This window comes from Primulina tabacum, chromosome 11 (genome assembly GCF_025594145.1).
Source record: "Primulina tabacum isolate GXHZ01 chromosome 11, ASM2559414v2, whole genome shotgun sequence".
Classification (NCBI taxonomy): domain Eukaryota; kingdom Viridiplantae; phylum Streptophyta; class Magnoliopsida; order Lamiales; family Gesneriaceae; genus Primulina; species Primulina tabacum.
The window spans coordinates 35,598,281-35,616,176 of NC_134560.1; the positions used below are offsets into that span (position 1 = coordinate 35,598,281).

The 17,896-nt window shown below is 37.4% G+C and overlaps 2 long non-coding RNA genes across 2 annotated transcripts; one reads left to right on the forward strand and one right to left on the reverse strand.

Moving 5' to 3' along the window:
* Nucleotides 1-7,904: 7,904 nt before the first annotated feature.
* On the reverse strand, nucleotides 7,905-17,134 carry LOC142519240 (uncharacterized). Its single transcript, XR_012813734.1, has 2 exons — nucleotides 16,990-17,134; nucleotides 7,905-7,975 (listed from the first exon to the last, which is right to left on the reverse strand). It is a non-coding gene; the product is annotated as an uncharacterized LOC142519240 (long non-coding RNA).
* Nucleotides 16,986-17,469, forward strand: LOC142519241 (uncharacterized). Its single transcript, XR_012813735.1, has 2 exons — nucleotides 16,986-17,048; nucleotides 17,165-17,469. It is a non-coding gene; the product is annotated as an uncharacterized LOC142519241 (long non-coding RNA).
* Nucleotides 17,470-17,896: the final 427 nt, after the last annotated feature.

Sequence of the window (17,896 nt, forward strand, 5' to 3'; positions counted from 1 at the left end):
TAATATCCATAAATCTTCAGATAAAAATCGTTTTTTGAATTAAAATGCATAACTTGTGATTCTACCCGGGTTTTAAAAGTGGCTCTCCTGACCAACTCGAAGAACTCATTAACATGACTACAACAAATCGAAGTTCTAGATGCAAGTGACACAAATTCGAAGTCGGACTTTGATTTGGCCAAGGCCTTAGTGGTTTGGATTTAATGAACATGGAAGTATCATAAAACTCAATCGTTGCATGCGTCTTGATTCAAGACAGACATAATTGAGGAAGAATTTTTCATGCCCCATGACCTGGGCCGGGAAATATCTGGCGTTCTTTCAAAATCACACAATCGTAAAATAAAAAGTTTCGTAGTACAGTATACAATGTACAACAAAACTAATGTTTTTCATAAATAAACCTTGTCTTACAATACGAATGGAAAATCAAGATATGCAGAAAACAGAGAAATATCAATGGAAAAGAAATGAACTTCCTTGGAACATGTCTTCACCACCAACCCCAAAATGTCTCTTGTTATTCATCATCAATTTGTTCTTCGGTCTTATCTAAGAATGTATGTAGGGTGAGTATTTTACGAAACACAGCATGTAGGTGCCGATCGATCATACAACAAAGAGGATATACATACATACATACATACATACATACACACACATATATTTATATATATATATATATATCATGAAGATTCGTAAATTCCATGCCACAACATGTGTCGGGACATGGAATAGGCAGAATGCCAAACATAGTTCAGAAAGAGAACATATAGATAATCATAAAATTCAAAAATTTCATGTTGCGGTAACAAGGGTCGAGATCAAACATAGGTATATAACAAAACATTTCTCATATCTTATCATAGACTTATTATTTTCGTATGTCACTGCTATTTCATTTTATTATCCATAGTGTTGCTAATCATTCCCTTATATATAATTTCTCTCAGAATGAGTTCATATAACGGTTATTATTATCTACCGCATGAGGGCCATTAAGTTGGCCTATCTTATCATATTTCGGAAAATGTTCCTTTTACCATTTCTAACTTGAATCACAACAGTGCCTCTGAAACATAATTCTTATAACACTTCATATTGGTGCTTGAGAACAAATCTTTGAATATAACATGAAACTAAGAAAAACATACTCATGAAACGAAAGGAACATGCTCGTGAAACTAATTGAACTTGCTGAAAAATTTATCGAAGTAAATTGAAATGAACGAATCATATATCACATCGAAGGAATATATCATGTCAATCAAATTTTTGAAAATATAACTAAATATTTAAAATATAAGCTCACTTACAGAAAGATGTTCCGAAAACACGAAAGTTGTCATATTTTATCATGTTTCGGAAAATGTTCATTTTATCATTTCTAACTTGATTCATAACAGTGTCTCTGAAACGTAATTCTTATAACACTTCATATTGGTGCTTGAGAACAAATCTTATAATATAACATGAAACCAAGAAAAACATATTCTTGAAACAAAAGGAACATGCTCTTGAAACTAATTGAACATGCTTAACAACTTATCGAAATAAATCGAAACGAACGAATCATATATCACATCGAAGGAATATATCATGTCGATCGAATGTTTGAAAACATAATTAAATACTTTAAAACATAAGCTCACTTATAGAAAGGTGATCAAAAAAACCATGAGGAACAAGCTGGAATTTATCGTCTGAAAATCAGTCATCTTGTAGAAACATTTTCGATTAATTTAACAGTATAGAATTTAAATTTGGACACACGTGTACAAGAAAGTGAACTAAATTGTGAACGGTTGAGATTGAGTTTGAAAGTCTTTTGGACAAGTTTATATTCAAAAAAACAGAAGGTTAATTGAACTCGATTGAAATCCGAGCAGTTTTTTTTGCGAGACGTTTCACAAAAATTGAACTGTTGGATGTGGCTGATATTTGGATATGATGTTTAGAACACATGTAAATTTATTCTGAACGGTGGAAAACGGATTTGGACAAAACTTTGTCCTAAAATTAATACTAAAAAATGGACAAAACTTCATGCTCAAAAATATCACTCGAAAGGGTTGCTGGTTTTTCAAGCTTTATCTTTTTTTTTTTTTTTTCTGATTTTGAGAAGTTTTTGGTTTAATATCCTCAAGATCAAGGCCTCTATCTATAGATAGGAGAGAGAACAATTATCATAATTTAAGGCACACGTTAAGGCACACGTTAAGGCACAATTGTTTTTTAGTCAAATTTTTTGGCACATTGTTAGAAAAAAATTTTAGGCACATTAATAGCCATGTTTAAAGCTTTATTCTCAAATTATTATCTTCTTATTGGAAGTTCCATACTCGAAACTTGAGTTTGCTTGATTTTAAAAAATACAGAGATAATATTTGCACATCTTTTCTTTTAATTCCCAAGTAGATTCTCGTTCGGTGTGGTTAAAACATTGTATCTTGACATTAGAAATGTTGCGTCATCTTATTAGTTGTTCTTTGGTGTCCACAATTCGAACAAGGCTTCTTTATCCCTTAGTTCTTCATTCAAGTTACCTTATATCAGGAGCGGTCCAATTTCAAGAACATGTATTGGATATGTGATGTATTTCTTCAATCGCGAAATGTGAAATACATCATGAATTCTCGACATATCAAGTGAAATTTCTATATGAGAAGAAGCAAAAGGGATATGAAGAATGCACCGATAAAGATTTGAGATTATTAGGTACATTACAAGGAAGAATCAAGAATTATGTAAAATCATCTCACACATTAAATTTGTTGCTTTGTATTTTACTTTTGAAAGAATGCATGTGGTGTTGTATAAAGCTAATATATATTTTTGGTATATACATGTCCTTGAAATGAAAATCTAGAATTTTTATGGGATCAGTCGATTCTATGTTTCACAAACTTGCGATTTTTAGCATTTTCAATGTCAATTATAGCATCTTTAATATCCATCAATCTTTAGATAAAACTCGGTTTTTGAATTAAAATGCATAACTTGTGATTGTACCCGGATTTTAAAAGTAGATCTCCTTACCAACTCGAAGAACACATTAATATGAATACAACAAATCAAAGTTCTAGATGGAAGTGACACAAATACGAAGTTGGACTTTGATTTGGCCAAAACCTGAGTGGTTCGGATTTAATGAGCATGGAAATATCTTAAAACTCTAATCATTGCATGTATCTTGATTCAAGAGAGACATAATTGAGGAATAATTTGTCATGCCCCATGACCTGGGTCGGGAAATATCTGGCGTTGTTTCACAATCACCCAATCGTAAATCAACAAGTTTTGTAGTACAACGTACAAAAAAAAAATCATTATTTTCCATAAACAAAGATTTTCTTACAATACGAATGGAAAATCAAGATATGCAGAAGCGTGCAACTTAAACCGAGAAATAACAATGGAAATAATTGAACTTTCTTGGAACATGTCTTCATCACCTACCTTAGAATGTCGTCAATTTGTTCTTCGGTCTTATATGGAGATGTATGTAAGGGGTGAGTATTTTGTAAATACTCAACAAGTGGTGGCCTGATCGATCATACAAACAAGAGGACACACACATATATAATCTTGAAAATTCGTAAATTCCATGTCACAACATGTGTCGAGTCAAGAAATAGACAAAATGCCAAACATAGCTCGGAAAGATAACATATGGATAATAATAAAATTCAAAATGTCATGTTGCGGTAACAAACTGTAAAATGGCCAAGACCAGGCATATGTATATAACAAAACATTTCTCATATTTTCTCATAGACATGTTATTTTCGAATTTCACTGTTATTTCATTTTATTATCTAATGATCAGTCCTCTATATGTAAATTCTCTAAGGGTGAGGTCATATGTCGGTTATCATTACCCACCGCATCAGGGTCATAAAGTTGTCATATTTTATCATGTTTCGAAAAATTTTCTATTTACCTTTTCTAACTTGAATCGTAACACTCATCTGAAACATAATTCTTATAACACATTATACTGGTGGTTGAAAAGAAATCTTATAATATCATGAAACTAAGAAAACATATTCTTGAAACGAAAGGAACATGCTCTTGAAACTAATTGAACATGCTTAACAGCTTGTCGAAATTAATCGAAACTAATGAATCATATATCACATCGAAGGAATATATTGCGTCGATCGAATTTTTGAAAACATAATTAAATACTTTAAACATAAGCTCACTTGTAGAAAGGTGATCAAAAAAACATAAGGAACAAGCTGGAATTTATCATCTGAAAATGAGTCATCTTGCAGAAACATTTGCGATTAATTTAATTGTTGGATCGTACTTAAATTTTGATACATGTGTACAAGAAAGTGAAATAAATCGTGAACGGTAGAGATTGAGTTTGAAAGTCTTTTGGACAAGTTTATATTCGAAAAACAGAAGGTTAATTGAACTCGATTGAAATCCGAGCAGTTTTCTTTGCAAGACGTTTCACAAAAATTGAATAATTGGATGTGGCTGAAGTTTCGATATGATATTTAGACCACACGTAAATGTATTCTGAATGGTGAAAAACGGATTTGGACAAAACTTCGGCATCAAATTTATACTAAAAAATGGAAAAAACTTCATGCTCGAAAATATCACTCGAAATGGTTGCTGGTTTTTCAAGCTTTATTGTGCAGGAAACTAGTACAAGTGATCTTTGAAAAGCTTTTTCTAACCGTTGGAAAATTTCAAGTATTTATAGATGCAGATTCATCTTTTGCATGATACATGTTTTGCTGGTTTACCATATTATACATGACATGTTACGTTGAGCTTGATATATTTTTGGATGTACCTCGTTTGATTGGGCTACTCAGCCCTGTTCTGTATTGTGGAGGGTTGGGTATCGAGAGCTACAATATTTGAGGGACCCGCGAGGTCTGATGGCCTTGGAAATTGTAGGCATGTATTGATGATAAGTGTGAGATCCAAAACATGCCTATCACAAATCAGACACTACATACTCAGGTGCATCTAGACTGATCATGTTATTCTTGAATTGATCTTTGATATCCAAGCATATTGTATTTCACATGCATCATATCAGTTTGTATACTCGTACATTCTAGTATTGGACGATTATCGCTCACTTCCTTGTTTTCATCTTGGACACCCTATTCCATGGGGCATGTGTTAGGTTAGATGGTTCAGACGACCAAGACAGTGGATAGAGCAGTTGGATTTTCTGTGGTGATCCCAGGAAGGTTTCATTTGGTTTCTCATATTTTCATGTACAAAACTGGTACAAGTGATCATTGAAATGCTTAACTAACCGTTGAAAACTTTCAAGTATTTATAGACGCAGATTCAGTTTCAAGAAGTACCGAATAAACATCTTGCATCTTTCAATCTGCATTATCATAATTTCTGAGCACTCCTACAAGAAATAATTCAAGCTTGCTCATACAATACATGCTTATCAAAATTACATCAGATCATCAAGGATCAAATTTGTGCTAGACCATCATCTCAAGCTGTCAAGTTTGAATGTTGGGTTTTGTGTTTGTTGTCTGGTGAACCGAAGGTTCTTAAATATCCAAAAATATACAATGATCACTAAGAATTTCAATCAGACAATGATAAAGTCCTAAATGAAGTGAGTTGTTATTAAATTTATAAAACCAAAGTCTTTTAATAGAAACCTTCTTGAGTGGAAGAATGTATGACGTAGAAGTTTTATTTCCGAACATCCATAAAGTAATTGTGTTATTACATTACACACTTACATTCCTGCAAATCTCATTTCAAGCTATTTATTGTTAAACTGTCAAATATAGCATATCACTAGTCAAGCTGGACTGTTTTCGCCATTACACTTTTTAGTGGTCCAGCAAGTCTAACTATAAAGATCATGGACCATTAGGTTGAATCAACATGAGCCTTAGTCCATACTCATGCACCACTACAGGTCTTGGGTCGTTAGAATGGTCCAGCATGAGCCTTAATCCATACCCATGCACCATCATTTTTTTAAGATTTTATTCACCTCCTCTAAACTCTAACATGATCTCAACATATGTGATGTATAATTAGTTTTTTTTTCCAATTAAATTTGAATATGATTTGAATTGAGTAGGATAATAGATATATGAAATTGATTTTTTTCCCCTTAAATTTTAAATTGTAATAAAAAACATCAAATCATAATATATTTTGTTGACAATATTTCAATCCATCTTTACTCATTTTGTTCCTTTTTCCTTAAACTCTTCATTATTAATATTGACCGTTGAATGAATTAAGCAAATGAATGCATTTTGTCATCGGAATGAAGTGGAGGTCATTAGTGGGGAAGTAAATAAATTTGAAATTTGATTTTCCATATATCTCCTCGTCATATATGCCTTATAATTTAGACCGTAAGTTTTTTCAATAAACATAAAAAAAAAATTTGCAAGTAAACTTAATGTTACACGTTTATATTTTTTATGATAAAGTACATAATTATTCTTGAATTCAATTAGATCTTTTTTATTTTTGTATTCTCTGTTATCTTTAAAAAAAATGTCATCATATGTGTCGATCTAGTAAGACTCAAAAATAAACCAAAAGGCTCATGTGTGTGTGTATATATATAGAGGAGCCTTTTGGTAAAAAAAACTTACATATATATGAGTAGGTCTCTTGTGAGACGGTCTCACGAATCTTTATCTGTGAGATGACTCAACCCTACCGATATTCACAATAAAAAGTAATACTCTTAGTATAAAAATTAATACTTTTTCATTTATGACCCAAATAAGATATTTGTCTCACAAAATACGACCCGTGAGACCGTCTCATACAAGTTTTTCTCCATATGTATATGATTTTTTTTATTATGAAATGCACAAAGTAAACTAATTTAAGCATAATTCAACAATAATACCAAACATATAATGAGTATTCAAACCCAAAAGCATTGAAGAAAACGTGGCTCACTTGATCACGTAATTTCAAACACACACACACACACACAAATATATATATATATATATATATATATATATATATATATATATATATATAGAGTCAATAATCCTATATATATAGAGTCAATAGTCCAAAATGGAAGCTATTAACATTTGACAAAGATCATGCCAAGCCTCAATAACCATACACGTTGGAAAGTACTTTAGAAACCAAATAAATCCATTCACATCAACCATTTCAAGATCATAGATCTATGGTTGCTCTTCGCTGGGGCTGCTGAAACATTAATTCGGTTAAGTATTTGTTAGATCAGTTAAATCGATTCGATTTCGGTTTTTTATTTTTTTTAAAAAAATCGATTTAGATGATATTTTTTAAAAAAATATGAATGAAATTTTTTACATAGGCCTAAATAATATTTGTAATGTTCATAATATAAATAAATATATATAGGTTCGATTTGGTTTAAGAAATTTTGTTCATCGGTGACCGAACTGTAGCTTGATCAAAAGTCCAGTCTAAAATCTATAAAATTTTGGCAAAAAATTGTGAGACGATCTCACGGATCGTATTTTGTGAGACGGATCTCTTATTTGGGTCATTAATGAAAAATATTACTTTTTGTGCTAGAGTGGGTATCTTGTGAGACGGTCTCACAGATCTTTATCTGTGAGACGGGTCAACCTTATCGATATTCATAATAAAAAGTAATACTTTTAGCATAAAAAGTAATACTTTTTCATGGATGATCCAAATAAGAGATCCGTCTCACAGATACGACCCGTGGGACCGTCTCACACAAGTTTTTGCCTTTATGCTAATAGTATTACATTTTATTTTGAATATCGGTACTCTAAAGTTTTTCATCCTTATTTCTCTCACCTCACCCTGAATTTCCATTTGTGCTTATAAAAAGGCACTAATCAAACCCTTCAATTCATTTCACAACTTTGATTTCTTTGCCAAATAACTTCTCAACAATGTCACCAAGCAAGGCAATTCTCCATCTTATTTTATCGTTTTTGCTTCTCTTCCATGTCGCCTCGACTGTCACGCCCCGAAACTCGGGATTTGACACCGGCGTTGTTTAACAATCACACAATCGAAACAACAAGCCTCTTGTAGCACAGTATAAACCGAACCAGTTTGTATATCATAATCTCAAATTAAATAGCCATTGTCTTTACAATTACCGAAATAAATAAGACGACAGAGTTTTAATGCGGAAACGTAAATCTAATTAATAATAACTTAAACATAATCGATTTCCTTGAGCATTCACCATCCCCAAAACTGCTCGGATTCTTCCCCCTCAATCTGTTCTTCGGACTTATCTGGGAAGGATTGTAAGGGGTGAGTATTTGGGAATACTCAGCAAGTGGGGGAATATCGAGCACAATAAAACAACATGCATAAATTTCGAAACACGTGATTTGCATACATACTTCATAAACATGCATAACATTACCAGCCACTGTGATTTATCTAACCTTCTATGGTTTACTGAAGTCAGTCCCTAATTTTTACTCCTCTAAGGGGGCGAGGCCGTATAGCGGTTATATCCCCCACCGTGTAAGGGTACGTCATGGTTGGGATTCCCACCCATATACAGTCGACTCCTCACAGTGCTTAAAAACGAATGACAACAACACAAGAAGGAGTAGAAAAAGAACATGTACTCGACCGTATTTTCAAAAACACACGAAGAATGCATAATCGAAATTAATTCTTTAAAACAACCCACTTACCGTTTGAATGCTAAGAAAAAAAAAACGTGGTGGCTCGGCTTCGGGAATGGATCGCTTCTCGCTCCTTCTTCGGACAGAACTTCGGCTTGATTATAGCCTAGCTTCGGGACGATATTTGGGCAGAATTTTTGCTTAGGGGGAGCTGCTGAATTCGAGAATTTCAGCAAGGGGAATTCGAATTGCTTGAGTGTGAGAATGAGTGGGAGTGGTGGAGTATTTATAGGTGGAGGGAATGGTGATAATTTTGGTATTCAAATCATACCAAAAGCCATGCCAAATCTCACAATTTTACTCCAATATTTCTTGCAAATTTCGAAAATTATGCTGCTTAATTAGTGAGATTATCTTCCAATTCCATGGGATTTAAATCTTTGATTATTTCCCTTATGCTTGGCTCGAAAGTGGTGAGGCTAGGTCATGGGATTTCTTTTGAGCCAACTTTGATGATATAGTTTCCAATTTACCTTGAAACTTCCATGCCTCCATACATTATAATACTTAGGCAAGAAATATAGTAGAAATTCGAAAATAGGCAATATTGTGCCTTAGTCTTCTAAGTCTAATATATTATCTCCAATTTTGCAACATATTCTCCCAAATTCGAAATTATGCAAGATATTCATAACTTAATGACTTAATATTGTATATCCTAGAGTATCTCCATATTTCCCATATCAAATATTCTCCAATATGAAAATTTTATTTTAATACAATAATCCAACAAGAATATCCTCTACTCTTAAATTTCCTTACAATTTTATTAAATACACTATTGCAAATTTTCGGTTCTCACATCCCTCCCTCCTTATGAGAAGTTTCGTCCTCGAAACTGGAGTTGGCTTGGTCTCCGAATAGGTTGGGATAATCCTTTCGCATTTTCTCTTCCACTTTCCAAGTTGCTTCTCGCTCAGTATGGTTAGACCACTGTACTTTGACGTAGGGAATGATGCAGTCGTCTGAGGACTTGTTCCTTGGTGTCCACGATTCTGATAGGAACTTCTTCGTATTTCAATCCTTCTCCCAAGTTTCCTTCGGTCAAGAGTGGTTCTATTTCTAAAACGTGACTTGGGTCTGGAATGTACCTCCTCAGTTGGGATACATGGAACACGTTGTGGATCCTTGACATGTTTGGTGGTAGTGCCAGTCTGCATGCTAGCGTGCCCACTTTTTCTAAGATTTCAAGGGGTCCAACATATCGAGGGTTCAGCTTCCCTGCTTTACTGAATCTGACAACTCCTCTCATAGGCGAGATTTTCACATAAGCCTTCTCGCCCACATTGAACTCTACAGGCCTTCTTTTAAGGTCTGCCCAGCTCTTCTGTCGATCTTGAGCTGCCTTAAGCTTTTCTCGGACAATTTTAACTTTGTCCACATGTCATTTGTACTAGCTCGGGTCCCACTAAGGCTTTCTCTCCCACTTCATCCCAATAAAGTGGTGATCGACATTTCCTTCCATAAAGGGCTTCGTATGGTGCCATGCCGATACTGCTGTGATAGCTGTTGTTGTAAGCAAACTCAATTAAGGGTATATGAGTGCTCCAGTTGCTACTGAATTCCAGGACGCATGCTCTCAGCATATCTTCTAAGGTCTATATAGTTCTCTCAGTTTGCCCATCGGTTTGCGGATGGTAGGCCGTACTTAGGGTCACTTTCGTTCCCATGGCCTCTTGAAAGCTCTTCCAAAAGCGCGAGACGAACCTTGGATCCCTATCAGATAAGATGCTAACTGGCACTCCATGCAGTTTCACGATGTTGTCCATGTACAGTGAAGCCAACTTGTCGAGATTGTAGTTCATGCGGACGGGTAGGAAGTGTGCAGTCTTCGTGAGTCTGTCTACTATCACCCATATACCGTCGTGGCTTTGCCTAGACTTTGGCAATCCTACCACAAAGTCCATGGAAATATGCTCCCACTTCCATTCGGGAATTTCCAAAGGTTGCAGTAATCCTCCAGGTCGCTGGTGTTCTGCCTTGACCTGCTGACATACTTGGCATCTGGAGACGAATTCAGCTACATCTCTTTTCATGTCATTCCACCAAAAACTATTCTTGAGGTCCCTGTACATTTTCGTACTGCCTGGGTGGACTGAGAATTTTGACTTGTGCGCCTCTGCCATTATTTCTTGACGAAGGTTATCACTGTCGGGCACACACAGTCTTCCTTTCATCCACAAGATTCCCTTGTCATCAATCTGATGATCCTGAGTCTTCCCTTCTCTGACATGCTCCTTAAGTTTAGTCAGTACCGGGTCTCGATCCTGGTTTAACTTGACGGTCTCCTGCAGACATGGCTGGGCCGAGAGGGACGCTAGAGTTACCTTGCCAGGGCCCTTCTGACTTAGCGCATCAGCCACCTTGTTTGCTTTACCCGGATGGTAACTTATGGTCAAGTCGTAGTCCTTCAGAAATTCGATCCATCGCCTTTGCTTCATATTAAGTTTCTTTTGGGTGAACAAGTACTTGAGGCTCTGATGGTCTGTGAAGATTTCACATTTAGCACCATAGAGGTAGTGCCTCCAAATATTTAAGGCGAAGACAACCGCTGCTAGTTCCAGATCATGAGTAGGGTAGTTCTGCTCGTGCAGTTTCAATTGCCTTGATGCGTAGGCGATCACTCTTCCCTCTTGCATCAGTACGCATCCTAGACCGTCCTTAGAGGCGTCACTGTAAATAGTGAAATCTTTATTTTCTGCGGGCAGGATCAATACTGGCGTGGATGCGAGTTTCCCTTTCAGTGTCTGAAAACTCTTCTCACAACCGTCATCCAGATGAATTTAGAATTCTTCTGTGTGAGATTCGTCAGTGGCATGGCTATCGAGGAGAACCCTTCGACAAACTTCCGGTAGTAACCCGCCAATCCAAGAAAGCTTCTGATATCGGTGGCGTTCTTCGGTCTCGGTCACTCAGTAATCGCCTCTACCTTCCTTGGGTCCACTGACAGTACTTCTCTCGAGATCACGTGTCCCAGAAATGACACACTCCTTAGCCAGAATTCACACTTGTTGAACTTAGCATAGAGCTTATTCTCTCTTAAGGTCTGCAGAGCAAGGTGAAGGTGCTCTTCATGGCTCGTCTCGTCAGGAGAATAGACGAGGATATCGTCGATGAATACCACTATGAACTGATCCAGGAATGGCTTGAATACTCTGTTCATCAGATCCATGAATGTTGCCGGTGCGTTGGTCAGACCAAAAGGCATCACGGTGAATTCATAATGTCCATATCTCGTATGAAAGGCTGTCTTGGGGATATCTTCAGCCCTGACCTTCAACTGGTGATAACCTGTCCTCAGATCCAGTTTAGAAAAGATGGCGGCTCCTTTAAGCTGATCGAACATACCGTCTATCCGAGGTAGAGGGTACCTGTTCTTGATTGTGATCTTGTTCAATTCTCTGTAGTCGATGCATAATCTCATACTACCGTCTTTCTTCATTACGAAGAGTACTGGAGCTCCCCACGGGGACACACTCGGTCGAATCTGCCTTTTATCTAGCAATTCTTGGAGTTGTTCTTTTAATTCCTTGAGTTCGGCTGGTGCCATTCTGTAAGGTGCTTTAGAGATTGGGGTCGCACCGGGAACCAGATTGATCTCGAACTCCACTTCGCGGTCCGGGACCAGTCCCCGAGAGTTCTTCTGGAAAAACATCTGGGAACTCTCTTACTATAGGGATGTCCTCCAGTTTCAGCTCGGATTTCTCTTTTATTTCACTGACCATTGCTAGGTAGATGTCTTCTCCGGATTTGATGGCCTTCCAAGCTTGAGACGCGGAGAGCAGCAACTTCCGGTCCTTGGATTTGCCGTGTAACACGACTTCTCCCCGATCTGGGGTTCGGAGTTTGACTCTCTTTCCCTTACAATCTACTATTGCACTGTTTCTTGCTAACCAATCCATTCCTAAGATTATGTCGAAATCGACCATGTTCAACTGTATCAAATCGGCGCTAAAAGTCTGATCACTAATACTGATTTTACAATCTCTGTAAATCTCGTCCGTTTCAACGGCTCTATTAGTAGGTGTGGCTATTCGGAGAGGTTCAGTTAGCTTATCGGGCTTACATCCTAGCTTCTTAGCAAATCTCTTAGACATAAAGGAATGTGTGGCACCACAGTCAAATAACACATAAGCAGGCACTTGCTGAATAAATATGATACCTGACACGACTTCATTGGCGTCGTCTGCCTCCTTCTGAGTCATGGCAAAGACTCTGGCATTAGGTTTGTCCTCCCTTGGTTTACTAGGGCATGTTCCTGTGTTTGGCCTAGTTCCTCTGTTTGGCCCTGCTGGTCGGTTGGCGGAGGTAGGACATTCTTCAATTCTGTGCCCCGCTTTCCCACATCCAAAGCATACATCGCTGGCCCTTCGGCATTCCCCGGTGTGTCTGAAGCCACATGTTGGGCATGGCTTGAGTCCTTGATGGTTACTGGCGGAGGGTTGCCCTGAGGGAGGTCCACCCGACTGATTGGGCCTCTTGAACATTGGTTTCCCTTGAGAGGGCTGACTGTTAAGGGGTCGCTTGTTCCTGTTTTCCCCTTCCCTTCGACGAATGTCAGCTTCGGCTCGGATAGCCGCACCCATCAGGTCTGAAAAATTTGCAGGTTGGTAGACTGCTAGAGCTGACTGAATCCTGCTGTTCAACCCCTTCTTAAAACGGTGCAATTTCAGAACTTCGTCCGCCATGATCGCCGGAGCATAGGATCCAAGGGCATTGAACTGAGAGGTGTACTCCACCACTGACATGTCTGGAGCCTGACTGAAATTTTCAAACTCACTTAGCTTCTGCAGTCTGACTTCTGCCGGGTAGTACTGTTTCAGAAATGTTTCTCGGAAGATTCGCCATGTGATTGGTCCAGCAGCGGTCATGGCTGGCGAGACTGCTTCCCACCCTTTAGCTGCTTTGTCTTCCAGGAAGGGCACTATCACGTCCACTTTTAGTGCATCCGGGACTTCCAACAGTCTCAACTGAGTTTCCACGCTTTTTAGCCAACTCTGGCTAACTTCAGGGTCAGCAGCTCCACTGAAGGTTGGACACCTGTTCTTGCGGAGGGATTCATAATGGAACTTGACTCCATGCTGTGGTGGAGGTGGTGGTGGTTGATTGGAATTCGGGTTCACTAACCCTTGCAGTGTTGTTGCCACGATTGTGGCTATAGCCATCAAGTCTGCTTGATTAAGACTGAACTGAGGTGGAGGTACGTTGCCTTCTTCGTTGGCATTGTTGTTGTTGTTAGCATAATGGGGGTTGCGGTTTTGTCTTGGTGGTCTACTGGCCATTTCCTACAAGTTAAACACTTCTAAGAATTGATGTGTATAATGACATGATTGAATAAATAAGTTATGCTGGAACAACTGAAGTTAATAAGTAAACATAACTTGAATATAGATGAACGACTGAGGTAAATAAATAATCATACTTTTATTAATTTTCGAATGTAAAGAAACAACTGAATGAACAAAGCGTACTGAATGGAAATAAATCATACTGACTGAAATAAAATAGCAACAATGGAAAGATAAACTCCTAGTAATAAGGAAAGGTAACTAAGGAACTCTAATCATCTATCTCTCCATCTCCTATGGCAGCTATAGGCTCGTCGATCTTTATCGGCTCCTCTTCTTCCGGTTCCTCCTCCGGCTCTTCCTCTTGCAGTAGCTCCACCATGTGGGTGAGCTGTGCATTCTCTGCATTGAGCTGTGCATTTTCTGCATTAAGCTGGGCATTCTCTGCATTAAGCTGGGCCACCTGCGTCTTCCACCCCTGAACATCTGCCTCTGTCTCGTCCAACAGATCTATGGTACTCTGGTGGCGTAGTTCGTACCCCTTCTTATTCTCCTTGATCTTGTTCTTCAGTGCTTCACCCTGTTGAGTCAGCTGATGGTTCACCTTGGCAATGCAGCTTATAGCCTCACTCAAATTTTCCAGTCTCTTTTTGCTCCTGTTATTCAGCTGTTTTTCTTCCTCCAATTCTTTGCGATAGCGCTCCACATCCTCTCGCAACTTTCCATTTTGATATTTGCACTGTTCTATGACATCTCTGAGGTCCATGTTATCACTCCTAACTAGTTCACCTTGATAGATCGACTGGTTAAGGCGGACTTGAATCTCTTCTTTCTCAGCGGTTAAGGTTTCGACCTCACTCATCCTCTCACTCAATCGGGCTCTAAGTCGCCGAATCTGACGAGACTGATAGTGAAGGGCAAGCTCCTTCAGACGAATGGCAGCTTGGGCACGGGTGTGGGGTCGCATAGGGGTAGATGGAGCCATTTCCTGAAATCAATCAAAAAAATGGAAATGCTCAGAATCCGAAATAGACAGTACATAACAAGTGAAAATATGCAATATATATGAAATTTTCGAAATTTAAATAAATATATTTTTTTTTCCAAAAATGGAAAAGTTTGGAATTTGACATATGGGTTCGAAGCATATGTCGAGAGGATTCCAGAACAATTGACGGAATCGAATTTGGAATTTCCTACGAGGATTTATAGGGTCTACGAATATTTCCTAAAACGGCAAAAACGACGTTTCGGAGGCCTAAACGGAGGAATTTCGCGATTTCAGCCTGGTGCTCACGACTTTAGGGCCGTGAGTCTCGATCGTTGGGCCGTTTCGGAGGGGGTAGCATCGGCCTCGAGTCAAAATTCGTCCGAAAATTTTTCGGTTTTTTTTTTAATCGATTTTTTTCCACTCGGATTATGAACCTGACGGCTCTGATACCACTTAAATGTCACGCCCCAAAACTCGGGATTTGACACCGGCATTGTTTAACAATCACACAATCGAAAAAACAAGCCTCTTGTAGCACAGTATAAACCGAACCAGTTTATATATCATAATCTCAAATTAAATAGCCATTGTCTTTACAATTACCGAAATAAATAAGACGACAGAGTTTTAATGCAGAAACGTAAATCTAATTAATAATAACTTAAACATAATCGATTTCCTTGAGCATTCATCATCCCTAAAACTGCTCGGATTCTTCCCCCTCAATTGTTCTTCGGACTTATCTGGGAAGGGTTGTAAGGGGTGAGTATTTGGGAATACTCAGCAAGTGGGGGAATATCGAGCACAATAAAACAACATGCATAAATTTCGAAACACATGATTTGCATACACCCTTCCCAGATAAACTCAGCAAGTGGGGGAATATCGAGCACAATAAAACAACATGCATAAATTTCGAAACACATTATTTGCATACATACTTCATAAACATGCATAACATTTACCAGCCACTGTGATTTATCTAACCTTCTATGGTTTACTGACGTCAGTCCCTAATTTTTACTCCTCTAAGGGGGCGAGACCGTATAGCGGTTATATCCACCACCGCGTAAGGGTACGTCATGGTTGGGATTCCCACCCATATACAGTCGACTCCTCACAGTGCTTAAAAACGAATGACAACAACACAAGAAGGAGTAGGAAAAGAACATGTACTCGACCGTATTTTCAAAAACACACGAAGAATGCATAATCGAAATTAATTCTTTAAAACAGCCCACTTATCGTTTGAATGCTAAGAAAAAAAAACGTGGTGGCTCGGCTTCTGGAATGGATCGCTTCTCGCTCCGTTCTTCGGACAGAACTTCGGCTTGATTATAGCCTAGCTTCGGGACGATATTTGGACAGAATTTTTGCTTAGAGGGAGCTGCTGAATTCGAGATATTCAGCAAGGGGAATTCGAATTGCTTGAGTGTGAGACTGAGTGGGAGTGGTGGAGTATTTATAGGTGGAGGGAATGGTGATAATTTTGGTATTCAAATCATACCAAAAGCCATGCCAAATCTCACAATTTTACTCCAATATTTCTTGCAAATTTCGAAAATTATGCTGCTTAATTAGTGAGATTATCTTCCAATTCCATGGAATTTAAATCTTTGATTATTTCCCTTATGCTTGGCTCGAAAGTGGTGAGGCTAGGTCATGGGATTTCTTTTGAGCCAACTTTGATGATATAGTTTCCAATTTACCTTGAAACTTCCATGCCTTCATGCATTATAATACTTAGGCAAGAAATCTAGTAAAAATTCGAAAATAGGCAATATTGTGCCTTAGTCTTCTAAGTCTAATATATTATCTCCAATTTTGCAACATATTCTCCCAAATTCGAAATTATGCAAGATATTCATAACTTAATGACTTAATATTGTATATCCTAGAGTATCTCCATATTTCCCATATCAAATACTCTCCAATATGAAAATCTTATTTTAATACAATAATCCAACAAGAATATCCTCTACTCTTAAATTTCCTTACAATTTTATTAAATACACTATTGCAAATTTTCGGTTCTCACATCGACGGTGACAGCTGCTAGAGACTTGAGCGTCTACGCTTCCGTCTCAAACGTAGACGGTAATATTTCTTCCAAAATCTACGTGAACTAATCAATATTCGATAATATTTTCGAAACTACCTACGAATGACCTAATCGATTTTTTTTGTTATTGTTCATCTTGCTCCGCATGCAGCTGATGGTGCAGTTAAAGGTGAAAGCAGTTTCTTGGATGGGACATATATTCCTCCTCCTCCTCCGTGTAGAAGATATTGCCTTGTTTTGGGAGAACCCGTTTGCTGCATTCATTGAGTCTGAAGAATGCATGCAGATATATTAAGGACATCAAAGCATATATATATATATATATATATATATATATATATATATATTTCAAAATAAGCATTTGGAGAAATATATAAGTGCCAAATATTCTGTGTTGTCTCATTTGTGTGTTGATGTAGTGTTCGAAATTTACGGTTTGATTCGCTATATTATTTATCCACATTTTTATCCAATCTAATATCGTATTTGATGCACGAAATGATTGACAATAGCTATATTAATAATAAAAAAATGGTCTGTCAATAACATTAAATAAAGTTGTTTATGTATTGCAACAGAAAAAAGGTGAGTAGGTGTAAAGAATAAAATAAAGGCAACTTTTATACACTCAGGTTCCGTAGAACAAAATCTATTATTCTTAGCAGGTCGATATAGATGTTTTTTAATTAAACGATTTCTAGACTATAAGATAGTTGTTTTGCTATCTGTTTAATATATATACTGGGTTTGCCAGATAATGTTGATATCTAGCTCTGTTTCGATATCGGCTGCGTAGTCTAGTAGAAGAGAAAGCTTTGATTCCATGTTAAGTGCTTTTCGTAAGATGATGGCCCATACTGAGTTTGAGTAAAATCTTTTTATT